Genomic DNA, 21328 nt, shown 5'->3' with positions numbered 1-21328 from the left:
GTGAAAATCACACTCAAGATGGGAACAGTAGTCCGATGAATCCAAATAATACGAAAAAATTTTTAAGTAGGACTTGAAGACGGCAATATTGCAGTCAATTTGGAAGCAGGCCATCGGATTTTGCTTAGACATAGCAAAGCTTGTGAATAAATTTTAAGGGGTCAAATTTTTACCCCGTTCTTTTCCTCCTTTGCGGTAATTGCCAATGGTTTAAAAATAAGAAAATTATATATATATTAGTGTTGTACAGATTAATCGGAATCGGAATCAGATATCGGAAAAAATTGGTAGTTTTTGGGGTATCGGAATCGGTATCGGAAAATTTTTTACCGACTTCCCGATTCCAAAACCGATTCTTTTAATATTTTATTATGTTAATTTTTCATTGCTGATACCGTTGATAAATATTTATTCCTTTTAAATTATTAGTAAAACTAACCTCTATATATCATGATAACATAAAAATAAGATCTAAATTTATTTTATCTTCGTAAAATATACAAAATAAAACTTGAAATTTTGCGAAGATTCGCTAGATAACTATTACAGAGAAAACATTTGAGAAAAATATACGTTTATGTTTATGTAATAATTTGAAAATGTACTAAAGAAACAAAGCAAAAAAAAAAAGCAAAACAAATCACTAATTAAATATGTATAAATTTTAAAAGAATCGGAATCGGAATCGGGAACCGGATCGGAGTCGGAAATTTTGAAAGGAATCGGTAATTGTATCGGAATCGGGAAAACTTTTGGAATCCTCCCATCACTAATATATATATATATATATATATATATATATATATATATATATATATATATATATGTATATATATGTATATATATATATATATCGCAAAAGAAAATGATATATATATATATCGCAAAGAAAATGATATATATATATATATATATATATATATATCGCAAAGGAAAATGATATATATATATCGCAAAAGAAAATTATATATATATATCGCAAAAGAAAATTATATATATATATATATATATATAGCAAAAGAAAATTATATATATATATCGCAAAAGAAAATAATATATATATACATACACACACACACATATATACATATATATATATATGCATGTATACATATATATATATATATAGCAATACAACTGGAAAATAATAATAAAAAGATCCAGTATGCAAATTTAAAGTTTGATTAAATAATATTAAAAACAGCAGGGAAAATGATTGATCTACTCCTTTACCGTGATTGACTCACCCGATAGTCACCTTGATAGTAATAATATTTATAATATTTTATACCCCTCCACCGCCATTAAGTCAAATCTCTACTAATATCACTCACGGACATTAAACGATTATCCATCAGAAGTGACTTACAACAATACTCCTCCCCTAGGAACCCTTTAATAACTCTCTCTATTAATCCGATCACCATATCTACCTCCCTGAATCAAGATAGACTTTCCTCTATCCATAACATAAACTTTCCAACACAATTGCGTCCAACTTAAGATCTAAATCCTTACACATACACTTGAACATCGGCTTTTGCTCCAAGAAAAAACACACGTATTCATTAAAAAAATAAAACTAAATTAATAACCTACATCCCTAAGTACTTTATCCAGGAATATTAAATCAAATAGAATGACTTTCTGCATAAAATAAAAGATTTAAAAATGCATCTTATATGTTATCTTTGTATCTCTTAACCGACTTTTAAACTTTTCTTCTCAAAAATATTAATAATTGTATTATAAACTCAAAGAGTGAAATCATTTTCCACTGCTAACATAAGAGAAAATGTAAACATGCTAACTTCCCACCACAACAGGTATATATCCACCACCTTCTTTAAATGAATCCGTATATATCCATATATATGCATATATGATCAGATCCGAGGAAATAATATTACTACGAAATGGAGAAATAGAGGAGAGCATCCGGGGTGTATTTTTGTCAGCGCTTCGTCTTTATTTACAGACTTAATGAGGAATGTTGGGGTTGGCCTGGGGCCATGGGTATGTCGATTAGTTTGCTCATTCTTCGTCTCTTCATATATATATATATATATATATATATATATATATATATATATATATATATATATATATATATATATATATATATATATATATATATGGGAGGTTGTGTGCGTGTCTGTTTGTGTGTACTCAGGAATATATGGAAAAGACGTATTATTGTAGTATTAAAATATTGATATTAAATAATGTAATTCTATTTTGTGATTCTAATAGCTATAAAAACAGAATAAGACACTCTATCTAGATTTATTAATTTAGAAAGTTATCAGTTTTATTTTACATAATACTGGAATAAAATATTAGAATATTACCATTATTTGACGATATGTTTTGAAAGGAGTGACTTGAATGTGATATTTATTAAGAATCTAACTATAGATTTATTACAATTTTTTAAAATTATAATTTATTTTTTTATTTTACTAGAGGTTTATCTTCCTTATTTGTTTCTTTTTGTTTCATGCTATTTGAATAAGAACTGAAAAAATGTGTTTGTGCGTGGGTATATATATATATATATATATATATATATATATATATATATATATATATAAATGTATACATGTATGCTGTCTATGTCAGTTTTATTTCTATGTGTATATATATTTTACTGCGTATGTAAGTGTGTATGTGTATATATGTACATATATGTGCGTATATATATACATGCATATATAGAAATATATATGTATATGTTTAAGTACTTGTGGTTTTGGATTGGTGTTTAGTTGTATGTGTTTGTTGTTGATTTTTATTCATGAGTGATTATATTTGTATGTGTGTGTGCGTTTCTTTGTTGGACCGACATATCTATATATCTGTAAAAGTGAACGTTTCTGTGTGTGTGTGTGTGTGTGTCTGTGTACATTTCCCTACGCAATCACTCTGTCAATTTTTAGTCTACAGACTCGAAATTTGATATACAGGGAACTGAGATTTGGGAACATCGATGTGATCGGTTTTTGGATAGAAATTTGGCGATTAAGGCGTCAAAGTTCAACGATTTGACCTTTGAGAACTCTACCAAACTCTTCCGACAATTTTGGGTCTACGCACTTGAAATTTTAGATATAGGTTCCTTGGATCTAACTTAATAACGAATTTTGAGCCCAAAACAATACATTTTAAGGGGTCAAATTTTTACCCCGTTCTTTTCTTCCTTTGCGGTACGGGTTCGAGCCTGCCTTCCTACTACCATTTTTTATTTTTTTTGCTCAACATACACATCCAAACAGCTGGACAACGCTGGGCTGAAATGTTAGTCTATACTCCTATAAATCCGTTTCTCTTTTGTGTGCACTGATATTCATATTAAAAATCCTCTTTTCTATTTATTTAAAAAGAAAATACAATGTTCTTATATATGGGTCGTAGAATTGCATTCACTAGTAAAAGATCTAGCTAATTTGCATATTCTTTTAAACATTCATTTTAATTAATTCCCTATTAGTTTTTTTCGATTTCTCATGGAATGATTATTCAACTATTACGTGTAATTATATTCATGCAGGTATTCTACATGATTTATACTTGCATAATATTTGCGTAACAAGTGTGCAGTAAACAAAAAATTGTTTCCATATATATTTATCTATACGTATATATTTTTGTTTTTCTATCTATCTATCTATATAAAAGTGAAAGTCTGTGTCTGTGTGATGTGTACATTTCCCTACGCAATAAGTCTGTCAATTTGAAGCCTACAGATTCGAAATTTGATATAGAGGGTACTGAGATTTGGGAAAATCGATATGATTGGTTTTCGGACAGAAATTTTTCGATGAACCAGTCAAAGTTCAGCGATTTGACCTTTGAGAACTCTACCAAACTCTTCCGACAATTTTGGGTCTAAACACGTGAAATTTTAGATATAGGTTCGTTGGACATGGATCTAACTTAATAACATAATTTGAGCCCAAAATAAATAATTTTAAGGGGTCATAATAGGAGTCAAAGTTTTAAAAAATTGACCTCTGCGGTCTCTTCCAAATTACTCAGACAATTTCTGATCTAAATATTTGAAATTTTACATAAAGGGTATTTAGAGATAGAGCAAGCTTTTTCATCGGTTTGGGTCGAAAATTTTTAGTTACCAATATATAAATGTATGTATGTATGTATGTTTGCAAGTCTTCCTAAAACTTTCAATAGAGGCGACGGATTTTACCAAGATCAGTATCGTTTTAAAGTTCGACGTTTCGTACGACAAATATCGAAAAATTGGCTGAAAACATTAATATCTTCCCCTTCAACTAGACACTTTTCTACAGCGGGGGGTTACATTTGTGCCAATATTTTTAAAAGTTATCCTCTCCTTTAGATTGTATAGCCTTATTTTTTTTAAATGCCGCTTCCGATTCGGCGGTGGTCATAACAGCATAAACGTAAGGTTTTACCCCGTTCTGTTCCTCCTTTGCGATACGGGTTCGAGCCTGCCTTCCTACTACCACTTTTTTTTCTTGCTCAACATACACATCCAAACACCCGGGCAACGCCTAGCTGAAATGTTAGTCTTCTATACTCCTATAAATCCGTTTCTCTTTTGTGTGCATTGATATTCATATTAAAAACCCTCTTTTCTATTTATTTAAAAAGAAAATACAATGTTCTTATATATGCGGCGTAGAATTGCATTCACTAGCAAAAGATCTAGCTAATTTGCATATTCTTTTAAACATTCATTTTAATTAATTCCCTATTAGTTTTTTTTTTCGGGTTTCTTATGGAATGATCATCTTTAGTCAACTATTACGTGTAATTATATTCATGCAGATATTCTACATGATTTATACTTGCATAATATTTGCGTAAAAAGTTTATAGTAAACAAAAAATTGTTTCCAGATATATTTATTTACACGTATATTTTTGTTTTTCTATCTATCTATCTATCTATCTATCTCTCTCTCTCTCTCTCTCTCTCTATATATATATATATATATATATATATATATATATATATATATATATATAAAGTGAACGTGTCTGTGTACATTCCCTACGCAATAATTCTGTCAATTTGAAGCCTACAGATTCGAAATTTGATATACAGGGTACTGAGATTTGGGAAAATCGATATGATTGGTTTTCGGACAGAAATCTTTCGATTAACCAGTCAAAGTTCAACGATTTGACCTTTGAGAACTCTACCAAACTCTTCCTACAATTTTGGGTCTAAGCACGTGAAACTTTCGATATAGGTTCCTTGGACATGAATATAACTTAATAACATGATTTGAGCCCAAAACAATACATTTTATGGGGTCATAATAGGAGTCAAAGTTTTAAAAAATATTGACCTCTGCGGTCTCTTCCAAATTACTCAGATAATTTCTGGTCTAAATATTTGAGATTTTGCATAAAGGGTATTCAGAGATAGAGCAAGCTTTTTTATCGGTTTGGATCGAAAATCTTTAGTTACCAATATATAAATGTATGTATGTTTGCATGTCTGCCTAAAACTTTCAACAGAGGCGACGGATTTTACCAAGATCAATATCGTTTTAAAGTTCGACAAATATCGAACAATTGGCTAAAAACATTAATATATTCCCCTTAAACTAGACACTTTTCTACAGGGGGTCACTTTTTTCGCCAATATTTTTTAAAGTAATCCTCTCCTTTAGATTGTCTTGCCTTAATTTTTGAAAATGTCGCTTCCGGTTTGGCGGTGGTTGTAACAGCGTAAACGTTAGGTTTTACCCCGTTCTTTTCCTCCTTTGCGGTACGGGTTCGAGCCTGCCTTCCTACTACCACTTTTTTTTTTACTCAACATGCACATCCAAACACCCGGGCACCGCCTGGCTAAAATGCTAGTGTATATATATATATATATATATATATATATATATATATATATATATATTTATATGCATAAGTATATATGTATATATCAATATATATATATATATATATATATATATATATATATATATATCTGTATATACGTATACTTTTACGTAATTTTCTTTGTTTTGTTTCTTGATTTTATATACATGAAATTAGGAATATTTGTGTTCCCCTGTCTGTGTCTTATGTAGTCGGTCTGTCATTCTCCTCTCCTATGCACGTTCGAATGTCTAAACTTGTTTTGTTTTGTTTTTTTTTTGCTGTTTATCTATTGGGATCGCCTACTGTTTGTTTCAGTTTTTAATTATTTTTTTTATTCATTTGTAATTTTTTGACACGTCTAGCTTTGTTTAATAACCGCTAATCCTCGATCTGATTCTCTCAATTCTTCATTTTTCCTTTTTATTTCTCGACTACCTATCCTCTCTATTGTTAATTATTCATGTCTACCCTTTCTTTCGTATCTATTTCCTCTCATATTTTTAATTTATTTTATCCAATAAATCTTCATTGCTATATTTTATTATTTTATCAATCTTTATATTTGAAAGTTGGATTGTTTATCGCTGTGTTCCAGTTCTATAGCTATATAACACTATATATTTATTTGCTTCCCCACCAAAGAAAATAAGGCACAATGCCGTTTTTAATGTGGGATAAAAACCAGCTCCCCTAAAAGTAGGCAAAAAGGGGGCACTCTGGTTACCAAAAATAATAATTGTCCCAGTATAGAGGGTTTCCCCTCCATTGACTGGTACAAATTATCTTAAGTGCAGCATCTGCAGAACAGATACTACACTTTGATCCTGGCCTGAACACTATATATTATTTTCTCATTTCCACTCTATTCTCAATTTTCGATTGTTTTTTTTATAGATTTCTCTTGAACTTCGAATTCAATTATCTGAAAGTTTTTCTCTAATATCCATTCTGATACATGGATTTTTGTATTTTGAATTTGCTCTACCTTCGTTTTGATTTCGGATTTTTTAATCTTGGATTTTATTTAAAGAAGAATATGAACTTGTCGGCATTGGACGTTTTACTATTTTGTTGAAATGGTCTGAAATATACCTCTTGTCTGGAACACCAAATCTTATAACCAGAAGTTTAATCTTTAACTTGACGGGATTGAACTCTACCAAATTCTAGGAATTCAATTAATTACCTTTCCGTTTTTAGAATTCCTGCCATGATATTTCTATTTTCACATCCATTAATAGGATTCTATCTATAGATTTTGTTATGCTATAAAATACTTTCAGGATGTAGAAGGATTGTATCAAGACTTGATTTTTCTACACACATTGTTGGATTTGTAATGGGTTCCATATTCTTCCGTTTTCTAGAAAGCTAAACTAAAGACTTCACTGGAACTTCTATCAATCTTTTTTTTTATTTATCTTTCGATTTATTTTCTAATATTTTATTTCGCTTTTGAACGTTTTAAACAAATTTTTAAAATATTTCTTATCCCATTTACGCCACTTTCATGTCATTTGTTTTTCCTGTGTATACCCATTTATATATATATATTCATATCTCTTATTTAAATAATTTAACAATATATTTCTAATTCGATTTACGTCACTTTCAAATTGCTATTTCATTTTTTTCTATTTTTATCTATTTATATATGTATTTTCGTATCTCTGATTTACATTATTTTTCTATATGTTCACATATCTTCCCCATCTTTACCTTTCTCCTGTTATTATTGACTTCTTAAATGATCTCCACAATTTAATAATGGTCAATATGTATTAGCTACTACGTACATATATACTATCCTTCTAATGTTCCCTTATGTACTATAACTACTTTTTATTATTTTAAACGTAATATACTATGCTTTTATTCTCATTTCATATCTAAATGTTATTAAGCCAGCTTTTTTTATGTTTGTATTTTATATAATTCTGATGAGAAGACTTTACCTTCAATCTTTTTTTTTAACCAGAAAACCAGTTGCATGAAACCGGGGGGTAAATGATGTGACGTATAGACAAAAATGAACACAAGAAAGAGGGCCTCTTAGAAGTTTTTTTTTTTTTTTTAAATATTTTATTACATTCGTGTATTTTCCAGATCAATCACAAATACAAAACAGTAAAATTTAAGAAAACCGGGCTGGAGGAAGTCTTTCATATTTCGAAAATATTATCTGATTTTTAGAAAGAAAGGAAGTAAAATCAACGTTGTTAAAAAAAATAGAAATATCGTAACGTAAAATAATTTAGTTGTTTTTCTGCTATTCCAAAAATGGAAGAAAAAAAAACTTTTCTCGTCTTATTGCTCTTTGTGACAAGTTTAATATGAAATAATCTACTCGGAAATTCAACGGACATTTGTCGTTACTCGCTAATAACAGATTTAACTTAGACAACGTCAACCTTGATAAACACACTGTACTTTCTCTAGTGTGGTCCTTCTGATTCTGAGAAACTTGTTCTCTCTAAAAGTTTAAATGCTTGTGTTCTTCCTGAAAGCATTAGTGACATTATGGTACTCCTTGAATTTGAAATCTTGTTTCTGTTAAAATATAATGTTCCTCTTTCCTCTGGTACCTTTTCAGCCATAAAAGCTAATGTGTCTCGTATTGCACATTCTTATAGCAATTCGCCGATTGACACGAGAAAAATTGTCTGGAAAAATCCCATTTTTCTACTGTACTTAATCTTAAGGAAAATAAAGATATTTATTATTCAACACATGATAAAGTTGCTGGCGTAGTCGTCCTGAACCGTACTGAATTTAATAATAAAATGTCAAATATTTTAGATGACACTACTAAATTTCTCAAACTCGGTTTAGTCGGTTCTTGTGATAATATTTTGAATATTGAAAGCAAATTGCAAAAAAAACAAAAAAAACAAAAAAAAACGCTTTTAATTTTTGTTAAAAAAAGAATTATCTCTCCAAAAAGATTTATCAGAAAATACAACCCGCTGGATCTCCGAAGCCTCGGCATCATGATCTCCCGAAAATACAAAAAAATATATATTTACATGGAGGTCACCGCTTATCAAGACCCGGAAGCAACTCGGGTGTAAGGGTTATTGCGTGTACAGTAATCAATGGGACAGTATCGCAGTAATCGTTAGTATTGGAGATTTGATAAATTGTCTTACTTAAGGGGGCGGTTCATCAGGAATTTGTTTATGTTGGACTTGAAGACATCCAATTTGTAGTCAGGTGGGAAACAAGCAAACGGAAGAGAGTTCCACAGGCGTGCAGTTCTAAGAAAAGTTTTGTTCATGGAATCTACGTTTTGATTTAGGCACAGATAAAGAGTGGGGAAAACTATTGACAGTGGTTTCAGCATTACCGGGGTTTATCGTGAAAGATTGGCGATGCTGGACCAGAGATTGGAGCTCAGACAAGCACTTGCCATGGAAATAACGATAAAACAAAGACAGGCTCGCAACGTCTCTTCTGTGGGAGAGAGGTTGCAGGGAAGAGAAAAGGGCATACCCCACTAGGCTACGAAGTCGTTTTTGTACTCTGTTAAAGCAGGATAGGCTTTTTAGCAGCCCCTGCCCAGATGTGGCAGCAGTAATCAATCCTAGGACGTACTTGGCTTTTATATAGATAGACAATTGCAACAGTAGTGAGATATCTTCTGAAGCGGTAGAAGGCCCCCCCCCACAATTTTCCCAGCGATCCTCAGACTCGATGTACGTGTTCCACTTCAGATCAGGAGCAAAGGTCAAACCCAGAAACCCATCAAAACATGGAGTCTCTCCAAGACGAGAGCCATCCATTTCAACTGATGCTGGAAAAATTTAATTTCATAAATTAATTTATCTGAACAGAAATGTTTTCACCGATTTAATGTGCATTTACCAAGACTAAAATCAATTTATGTGAAAAATCTTTATGTTGATAATTAATATTTGAATTATTTTATTCAGTTAATTTGATTTTAGATTACGTCAAATAATAACATCTTAATGAGACTAAACCAAAAATAAAAATCGGATAGCATGCTTGACTGATTTCCAATTAATATAGATCAAAGTCAATGCGCTTGTTAAATATTTAACTTTTCAAATGCAAAATGGCGCACATGTTTTGTCTCTGAAATGCTTTAAAACTTGTACTTTGAGGAATATTTATTATCTGATATCTATTGTTGTAATTTTACAGACACAACAGATGTCTGAATCTTCACTTAAATTAAATATATCACACATTACTAATCTGTAAGCGTATAATCCGTGTTCCGAACTTCTTACAGGCGATTAATCTGCATGGAATTGAATTGTAGTAATTGTAAAAGTATATAAACTTACACACATATTAAACATTTTTTTTACATGGAAGTCACCACTTATCAAGGCCCGAAGGCCACTCGGGATATAGGTTATTGCGAGTACAGTAATCAATGAGATAGTATTGTAGGAATCATTAGTATTGGGGGTTTTGATAGAGTGTCTTACTTAAGGGGGCGGTTTGTCAGGAGTTTGTTTATATTGGACTTGAAGACGTCCAAGTTGTAGTCAGGTGGGAAACAGGCAAGCGGCAGAGAGTTCCACTGGCGTGCAGTTCTAAGAAAGAACATTGTATATAATCGAGAAATGTATGTCCATTTATATCTGATCCAATAGTATCATATATTTTGCTTAATAGTAAACTTTCTATTGATCAATATATATACATATATATATATATATATATATACATATATATATATATATGTGTGTGTGTGTGTGTGTGTGTGTGTGTGTGTGTGTGTGGGTGTGTGTGTGTGTGTGTATTTTCTCTCATACTAACAGTAGCAACGTTTCAAAATATAGCGGAAACCACTAGGCTTAAACGTTCGCATTGTCAATATAATCTCTTAAACAAACAGATGTAAAAGAAAGTGTGTATGTGTTTATGTGTATGCGTGTGTATTTTTCATTGCACCTTATTTGTTCCTCTGTTGTGTGTCATCCATCAAATGTCGAGCTCTTCATGGTCCGTGTCAGTTTTGTTATTAGCAATGAAGATTGACATATTTGTATTTTCCCGTGCACTTCGCTTACAATCTTGCTCAAACGCACAACAAACTGGAATAACACAAAAAGGTTAATTCCTTCTTCTTCTTCTTCTTTTATTTCTTCTTCTTTTATTTCTTCTTCTTTTATTTCTTCTTCTTTTATTTCTTCTTCTTCCTCGTCTCTTTCTTTTTCGTTTCCACTGCCATTTGTCTTCTGTACTCTTAATCCTCTACAAAATGTCAGCTTAGCTTAGAAATTGTCTAAGCTCTTTCCTTTGTTTTTCTTTCGAAATGTCACCCGGTCGGCTGCGTAGACGTCGACCACACCCCACTTAGCGGAAAACTCGTTTGCAACTGATGTACTCTTACAGTATGTCGTTACACAGAACCAAAGTTCAAAAATCGGATAAAAAAAAAAAACATTTAAACTTCTGCCTATTACTGTTCAGTTATGAGATGTACATTTCGATGAAAAAAAAATTCTCTTTTTTTTTTTAGGATTCGCCTCTTTTATTTCTCAGTTTGAAACTCGGCTTACATGTTAAAATCCTCATTTAAAAATGAATGTCTCCGATAACCTTTCCTTGGACATGTATGCAGACAATTAAAGCAGAAAAAATAAGATTAAACATTGGCCGAAAGGGATGAGTACAGACTAAGAAAAAATATTGTACACATAGTGTTAATTTACGGAACTGGAATGTAGTATGTCATTCCATTGGTTTTACTGGTCCCAATATATGCTGGATCACGTTATACATTTTCCGTGATTTGCGATAATGCATGCGATTTCATAAAATTACTAGTTAGCTAAAACAATATAAACAAAAACAATAAAACGCGAGAGATAATGAGATTATGTTTTCCAATTCACACTCAAATTTGTGGTAATGTAAAAGAAGGATGTGTACGTTAAAATTATACAACATAATCACGGTGACAAATCGGATCCAGTTCGATCGCCAAAGTTAAGTGATTTTGAGTCCTGTCAGTTCTATATTAGGCGACTATTTGGTAATATTAAGTGAAGCACGTGTTCTGAAGCCTAGACAAGGATGGATGGTGACTGACTATTCTTGCAGGAGAAAGTCTACATGTAATTATGCATCGCTCCTACGACACAAGAGTATAAAAGAACCACCCATCCATCATCACAGTTTACAACTAATCCGTTTTTATTCCTTTTCTTATTAAAAATACCTGATGGTGTATTGCTTCTCGTTGACATTCCCGCCAAAATGTTTGTGGTAACACTCATAAGAAGTGCATGTTTTTTTTACACTTTAACTTTAAGTACAAATCGAAATATGAAGAAACAATCTACATTATATTCTGTATTTTTTTGTTGACCACTGATTATTTCATAAGACACTATATATATTTCCGTGAAACGCCAAAAACTATCACAAGATATATATATATATATATATATATATATATATATATATATATATATATATATATATATATATACTAAATTGATAAAGAACAATAATTTAAAAAGTATTTTATTTTTTAAATTTTTGCATGGTCACTGCCAAGAGGACGTGAAGTCACTTAATTTAAGGAAAAATTGTTAAATTACATAATAATAAACAAGGACACGAATGTAGACTCACTTTAAAAAATAAGCCCGGTTTTAACTGACCGTAATACAATATGAAAACGAATTAATCGACTCAAAAGCCGAAACAGTGATGTTCATTTATACAAAAGTGGCATTCATCTATACAAAAACCATCAAAACAAAAGTGACATTCATTTATACAAAAACAATCGCAACAGACTCATCCTTGCCCAATATGAAGCTTGCGAATGCCCCGGCAGCGCATGAGTGATGATAGTGAAGTCTGTGTAGGAGATGCCCCTAAGTTCGGTCTACAATATAACTGCTAAAACAATGACATCGTTTATCAATTCACAAGATTCGCTCATGAAAAGCAGAAAAATAGACACAACTATTACTTTTGTATTTATGAAAAACTATCTTTCGTGAAAAAAAAAACATAGAAAAGGAATGTACCAAGTTTCTTATAAGTGGTTTGCTTTCTATGTGTAAAAAGATTGCTTCATAATTACTTAAAATAAAAACACATCTGTGCAAAATTATATATATATATATATATATATATGTATGTATATATATATATATATATATATATATATATATATATATATATCGTCACCACTATTCTCCATGCACTTTTTCCAGCTTCTGTCATAAAAGTTCAGAGCGCGTTTTGTCACCCACATCATAGTTGCCAATCTGAAATTGACGAACCCATCTCCTAATTGTACTGACATAAACCGTCTCGGTTTCGTAAATTTTCCAAATTCATCAGTGACTGTTCAGTTCAATTTTTTCTGCACGGAAGATTTCAATGACGCCCGCCTGTTTCTCTTGCACGTCAATGACAGGAGTTTCTTTGTTAATGTTTCATACCGGCAATATCTGCAGCAAAGAGATGACAGTTTCAGTTTATGCATGCGTAAGTTCAGACACCATAAACATGCAATTTTCAACCCTCTCTGATTTATTCTTTGGGCGAAAGAAATAAGCGGCATTTATTTTTTCATTTTACTTCGGGGTCACCGCTTATCAAGGCTCGAAGGCACCTCCGGGATAAGGGTTAATAAATGTAGCATGGTAGTGAAGTAATCATTCATGCTGTAAAATTGGGTGGAATTTGATTATTTATGGGGGACGACCAAACATGGACTTGTTTACATTAGAGTTGAAGGCTACCAGGTTGTATTCAGCGAGAAGCATGTCAGCAGAACAGTGTTCCAAAGGCGGGCAGTTCTGGGAAAGAAGCTCTGTTCATTGAATTTAGGTTTACATTTAGGTCTAGATAGAGAGTAGAGAAAATCTATTATAGAGGTCGTAGTTAGTCGAGTCTTTTTCGTGAAAGTTTGGCGAGCTGGGACCACAGTTTGGAGTTCAGACGAGCACTTACCATAAAAATAGCAATAGAGCAGAGACAGGCTGGTGACATCTCTTCTGTGGGAAGAAAAAAGGGCATCACTTACTAGGTGTATCAAGGCAGGATAGAGTTGTCGAGCAGCTCATGCCCAGATGTGGATTACTTTCGGAGCGTCCCTCGTAATTTATTCTAAGCCATTGAATACTCTAATTGTATAGGTTAAGTTTTGTAAGTCTAATTCAGATTCGAATCGTTTTGGATTAGATGAATTTTATTTTCCATCATTTTTTTCATTCCCAGGATCTTACTATCAACCACCAGGATTTAACCCTCGACCCGTCTTGGATTTCGAGATCTCAATAGGATTAACACGGATTTTACCAGTATAAACTTCAAAGACGGTAATTGGCGTGACCGACCCACGTGTTACATTAAATATTCTGGAAACAGTACAATACTGTGACAATTGGTCAGTCAATAATATCTGTCGGTTGGACGCCTTTTTGTCTAGGAAAGATTAAAGACGTACCTGGAATGTTGGATGTGGCTGGCTCCTAAACTCAGGATTACGTCTTTGCTTTGGTGGTTCCAATTAACTGGAATCATCTTGATGCTAGGATCGTCTCGATATTTTCAGGCAGGCACAAAACAACGCACGACACACAATTGTAATATATAAGATCTTACGTATTTTAGTTTACAAAATGCACACAATATATTACAATAAAAAAGATAATTCATAATAATAACACTTTTAAGTACTTAGCTATTCTTAACTAGCTTAACTAGTGCTGAGGAAGAGGGTGCCCCCTCCTCTCATTTACAGAGCAACAAAAATATACGTCTTACCTTATGGTTGACAAAATGGAAAAAAAACTCGAGGGAATCGGAATTGCATCGTGGTTTGCTTTTTCTGTATTACTCCGTCCGAGACTTAACCATCTCTCGGCAATGCTTGGGGGTGGGAGAGACCATGACGGCACGTGGTACAATCAAAACATAGTGGCACACCAGATTTTGGCTCTCAATTTTTTAGTCTTGGGATTTTTAGCCGGTCGCCATTTTATTTCGTAGTATTCCCAGTCCGGCGACGATTTGCTGGATTTTTGAACATTTGAAGGATATTACTATTGATTTCTTATTCCTTGGGTTTCACTCTCTCATATTTTTAACTATAATTTTTTATCACCTTTGCTTCATTATTTTTTAATTTTATATTACTAATTATTATTTCAATTCTTTGATTTATACCTATTGAAGTTTCATTGTTTTTTTTTTACTTTGCTTAGTATTATATGTTTATAAGTCTCCCCACCGCCTTGTTATATGCATTGGCGTGCTTCTTGTTTACTTTTTCGGCCCTCAAATCAAACTCGTTTGCCTTTTTGGTTTCTTTCTCTGTTTTTATCTTATTGTTTATCTTCTTCTATCTATTTCTTCTATCTATCTTCTTCTTTCTTCTCTTCTCTTCTCTTCTATCTATCTATCTTTTCTTCTTCTATTCTTCTATATAAATAAAATGAACTCATTTTTTCCCGTCTGATTTTGACATTAATAGGATTAAAAATCAAGATATTTCATGCAAATATAATATGCACAAACGGCAGAACAATATCTGAGGTGTGTTATAGGCTTATTATTTCTCAAATTCCTCGATAATCTTAGATTTCTATACTTTTTCTGCTGGGAAGTCACGGCCAAAATCGGTTAAGATCAATGGAAGTGGTAAAATATTTTCTCTCTAATAACTTCCTCCTCCCCCTGCCACCACTTAACACCGTTTGGGGATCGTTCACAAGGAACAGTTGAGAAGAGAACACCGGTTTGGCTTCGTAGTTCTTTCATGTGAAGTTATTTAAAATCACTAAACTAAGCTGCAGTGCTCTGTAGCGTAGTGGTTAGCGTGCTGGACAATTCAAAGTATATTTTCACGTTCGCGCCGACCTACCGTAGTCGTTTTTTTTTTTTTCCTAAACAACTGGAATGGACTTTTCTTGGTGGCCGAACTGTTAACGTTGCAGATGTTTTTTTATTTTTTTTTATTTTCACACTTTACTTTCCTACTTTTACTCATGACTCCGGGTTTGATCCTTCCTACTTACCTACCATAACATTTTTTAAAACTCCCCCCCGTCCCGGAAACAAACACTCGGGCAACGCCGGGTACCCCCGCTAGTGCTTATTAAATAACCGCTTTTAGAAACCCCACCCTCTTATATTGGTACGCTTTATTATATTTTTATATGTCCATATTTATATATAAATAGTCTGAAGAGTCCTAGAGTGGATGAAACGTGGAATAATCCGTTTGGCTTAATTGCCATATATATTTTATAACTTACTATCTATCTATCTATCTATCTCTCTCTCTCTCTCTCTCTCTCTCTATATATATATATATATATATATATATATATATATATATATATATATATATATATATATATGGATACGGTCTTTGCTAATCGAGCCAGAGATGGCTCGTAATTCCGAGTTCGATTCTGTCGACTAGTGTTAATCGTGACACCCTGCACTAAAGATTCTCGAAAGGATGAAACACAAGTGTCTGTAGGTATTTAATTATTATAGCAAAAGAATAATCATATATATATATATATATATATATATATATATATATATATATGATTATTTTTTTACTATAATAATTAATAATATAATAATAATTTTAAGTAAAAAAAATAATCATATATATGATTATTTTTTTACTATAATAATTAAATACCTACAGACACTAGTGTTTCATCCTTTCGGGAATCTTTAGTGCAGGGTGTCACGATTAACACTAGTCGACAGATTCGAACTCGGCAACACGAGCCACCTCTGGCTCGATTAGCAAATACTGCATCCATTCGGCTCCGTTAACCGCGTGAAATAACGTTGAATTAAAACATTTTAATTTTAAATGTTCTTTAGGTCAGTCAGACAGTGATCTAATCGTCATACGATTATCTATGCATAAGAGCTAAATTGACCGACTTAATTCAACTGAAATTACTCAACGATAAGAAACGGGTTTCTCAAAGGGGCTGCCACAATTATTTTTTACTATGACAATTAAATACCTACAGACACTATTGTTTCGTCCTTTTGGGAATCTTCAGTATATATATATATATATATATATATATATATATATATATATATATATATATATATATATTATTTTAATCTCCTACCTACGGAAACTACTGAGTCAGTTTATATGCGTGCAATGTTGATACAGTGGTAACGTCATCAGCTTTGAATGTTACAGTTTAGATTCTAGCTGATGACACTGAATTTTTAATTTTCTTTATTTTGAAATCACGACTTTAAAATAATATATACGAAATTTGGACAGATTAAAGTATCATGTTTATGCGTTTTTAACGCACGAGTAAATCCGTGCGCCCTCTCGCTATATATATATATATATATATATATATATATATATATATATATATAGGGAGAGAAAGAGAGAGAGAGAGAGAGGGGGGGAGAAAGAGAGAGACACACTTTCTTTAAGATATCCCTACAAGGAAAAGTCAGGACGAGTCAAGTCTGGGGAACGTTGTGGCCATTTGACATTGCTCTTTGATAAGCTCCTTCAGGCGAAACAGTTGACCCCTGATGTTGGTAAAACATTTTCGCAACTTGCGTACGTTGTTCAATATTATACTTATCCGTAAATTATTTCCAAAATATTATCTGTAAAATATTTGAAATAGAGAAAAATAGTAATCAGTAATAGTAAAATGACAAAGATTTTCAACTCGTAAGTGACTTTTTGGACACGTTGTGAGAAAATAAAAATAAAAAAGGAGATTGCTTACTTGGTGGCGCCGGCCTCGAGGGCGGAATTCTAATCTGAGTGGTTGAGAGAACGAGTCTCTTATAGACTTGGAGGAGTAGGGGGAGGCACTATTCTTCTGTTATAAAAGAATTGTGTCTCTGACTAGCGCCAGTTCTGTTAACGACTTACTGGTGAACGGTTGGCACAAATTAGTTACTCGCTGCTCGCCGTACTACAAAACTTGTTACTCGACCCAGTAGGGGGGTCGCTTAGGGCATCCTTTGCAACCCCTCGGAGCTTACGCTATCACCGGGTAATCTACTTTACCCTCTAAATAGTTTTTTTTTTTTCCACATCTTGCAAAGGATTTGCTGCTTACTCTTTCGTCGGTTAACTACTGTCATGAACGTCACGAAAGAGCAGCTCCTACGCAGAAGGGAGTCATTGACTCAGAAGATTCAGGGACGACTGAAGATGTGTCGTGATGGAGTTAGGCCATCGGCGTACTCATTATTAAGGACGGAGATTCAACAATTCATTGTCGAGTTAGAGACTTGTATCACACAGCTGGAGTTAGGCTCCTTTGATGAGAGTACACCTGCCGAGATTGAGGGTGCTTGGCTGCCTCAACTAAAGGATTATTATGAAGACTTGGGCGATTTGGATCAAGCATACCGACAGCCAGAGCCCAGCCCTTACTCAGAATCTGCCTTTGAGTTCTCAAGGGCTTCTGCAACTACCGGGAGAGGTTCTTCCTTCATTGTTAAACCCCCACGTATACAGATCACAGGGCCTACATTTAGCGGACAGAAAATGGAGTCCGACCGCATGAGTTTCAGAAACTTCTTGACTAGGTTTGAGAACTGCGTGATCGGCATGGCCAATGATGCCGAGAGGTTGAACTTCTTGAAGTGTTCACTCTCAGACAGAGCCTTGAGGCTGGTAAATCACCTGAGTTGCACTGACACCAATTACCAGCAAGCCATGGCTATACTGAAGAGGGAGTATCTGGACCTGGATGAAATCATTGACCAAATATTCCAGGATATTCTGGACTATGTACCAAAGAAAGGTGGAGCCCTTTTTGAGCTGGGGGACTTCGTTTCCAGGACGGCATCGCTGTTGGAAGAGCTGGGGAATTCCTTTTCGTGTGACTTTTCTGTGGACGATTCTGGCGGAGCCAGACTGATGGCTAAGATTCTGTTTAGGAAATTTCCTCTCGAACTGAAAGGCGAGATAATAGCGCTAACAAATAGACGGGTGCCACCTTTGTCCTCCATATTGAGACTAACTGGAGAAGCAATAAAGAGATTGCAGATTAAGGGCGGTGTCTCCACTGCAGTTACATCAACAGTAAGACAGAATACGTCTCAAAAGTTTGGTAGGGGGAACGCTATTACTCCTTCTTTTCATGTGGATGTGAACAATGCAACTTCAACCGGGTATTCCCGCACGTTGCCACCCATTCTCTCAGTTACATTCTCTTGTGGACCAAAGACAGTGTCAGTGAATTGCCTACTGGACACGGGTAGCGGGCGGACATATCTGGCGGCAGATGTACTGAGAACTTTGTGCCCAATCGAAACCCTTGGTGTCAATTGTCAGCTGAGATTGTCTACCTTTCTAGGTGAGTGTCAGCGTGGGTTCACAGAGGTAGTCCTGGGAGTTGACTTGGGTTCTGGAAGGACAGTGACATCTCCTGTCTTGGTAGCCGATGGTATGGACTTGTCGGTTCGAGTGGCCAACCTGGAATCTCTATTGCGTGTCTTTCAGGATGCAAAATATGCTTTGGCCGGCCAGTTTGAGACCGGAAAGGATTTAATACCGATCAAGGGAATAATTGGGTTAGACCTGATTGAACACCTGGACTCCTTAAAGCTGATCCCGTGTTTGAATGGATGGGCCTTTGCAACCCCGCCTGGATTGGTCCCGTTTGGAGCAGTGGACTCTTTTTTCTTGGAAGATAAGCCCCTCTCTGAGGTTACTCACCTCTCGTTTAATTCGGTAATGGAACATACCCCCCAGGTCGATTCATCACATTTATGTTTTGTCCTTGAAACACAATCAACATACCTGGATCCCATGGCGGAGTGCTTTCCTGACAGTATGGTACAAAGAGGACTAGAACAAATGTTTACGTTGGAATCTCTGGGGCTTCCCAGTCAGGAGGACTTTTCTGATTACGATAAAGTTCAGATGAAGCGATTTGAGGAAACGGTAGAGCTTTGGGATGGAAGCTATTATGTGGAGCTCCCCTGGCATCACGATAGATTAGCCAGAGTCCCCTCTAATCATGCAACTTCCTTGCATGTTTTAGACCGGGTAGCAGCAAACTTGACTAAAAGAAAAATATATGATGAATATTTGGAGGTGTTTCGTCAGCAACAGGAGGACGGTATAATTGAAGAGATTTTTGTCTCCCCTCAGGAGTTCGACAAATATGTGTGGATACCACATAGACCAGTTTTCAAGTCGGACCCTACGGCAACTACCAGGATAAGACCAGTGTTCAACTGTAGTTTGAAGACGGGAGATGGATTATCGCTGAACGAAGCAGCATATTCTGGCGTTAACTTAACAGGGGACATCTTAAAGTTGTTGCTGGCCTTTAGAGCCAACAATTATGTGCTACTAGCAGACATTCGCCGAGCCTTCCTAATGATTCGGCTTAAGCTGGAGGCGGATAGGAACCGGTTTTGCTTTTTTCTTAAAAAAGGAAAATGTTTGCGCTGCTTCCGCTATACCACCTTGATATTCGGGTTTACTTCCAGCCCATTTGTGTTGGGGTGCATCTTAAAATTACATGCGGCAAAATACCCTCAAGATGCTTGCCGCAGAATGATGGAGGACCGGTTTTATGTGGATAACCTTGTGGCATCCGTGGCAGACGCGAGTGAGCTTACTACATTGTATTCCCTTGTTAGAGAGCGTTTGCTGGAAGGGGGCTTTATTATCCAGTCATGCAACTCAAACAGTCAGGCGCTCCGCAATAGGATGAAGGAGGATGGTACTCTAAGTATCCATGAAGAGGAGTGGGAGAGAGTACTGGGCTACCGATACTCCCCACATTCGGAGGAGTTGTATGTCGCTCCGGTAAAGTGCAATCCTGACGTGACAACTAAGAGAGGTGTTCTTTCAGAGTCAGCTAAGGTCTTCGATCCGTTGTCCCTATGTCTCCCGGTTACTATCCGCAGTAGAGTGCTAATCAGGTCCATGTGGAAGAATGGTGCAGGTTGGGATGATCCACTCCAGCCAGCGATCTTGAGCGATTGGAGAGAGCTAGCCAGGGACCTTTCAGGGTTGAGTGATTTCCGTTTTTTGCGCAAGGCGCTTATGGCAGGGCTACCTGGAGATATGTACCTGTTTTGCGACGCGTCCAAGGAAGCATATGGGTTTGCCGTGTATATCGTACAAAATGGTCGGTCATCCTTATTATTTGCGAAAGCTAAGGTGGCACCTATGAAGGACAAGACTTTGCCTGTGTTGGAACTAATGGCCGTTTTCCTCGCCTTCAAGTGTCTCCCCACAATCCTGGACAATTGTGAAGGATTTGTTCCCGAGAATTTGTGTATAGCCACGGATGCACAGGTGGTCTTGTCCTGGATTTTATCTCAAAACATGGCTAGCAAAAATGTTTTTGCAAAAAATAGACTTAAAGACATTCTGCAGATGAAAGTGGAGTTGGAGTCTCGCTATGGCTTGAAGACTCTCTTCAGATATGTTGATAGTACACTCAACC

This window comes from Euprymna scolopes, chromosome 15 (assembly GCF_053919585.1).
Source record: "Euprymna scolopes isolate OS-2025 chromosome 15, ASM5391958v1, whole genome shotgun sequence".
In the NCBI taxonomy this organism is placed as follows: Eukaryota; Metazoa; Mollusca; class Cephalopoda; order Sepiida; family Sepiolidae; genus Euprymna; species Euprymna scolopes.
This window is presented reverse-complemented; position numbering follows the sequence as displayed.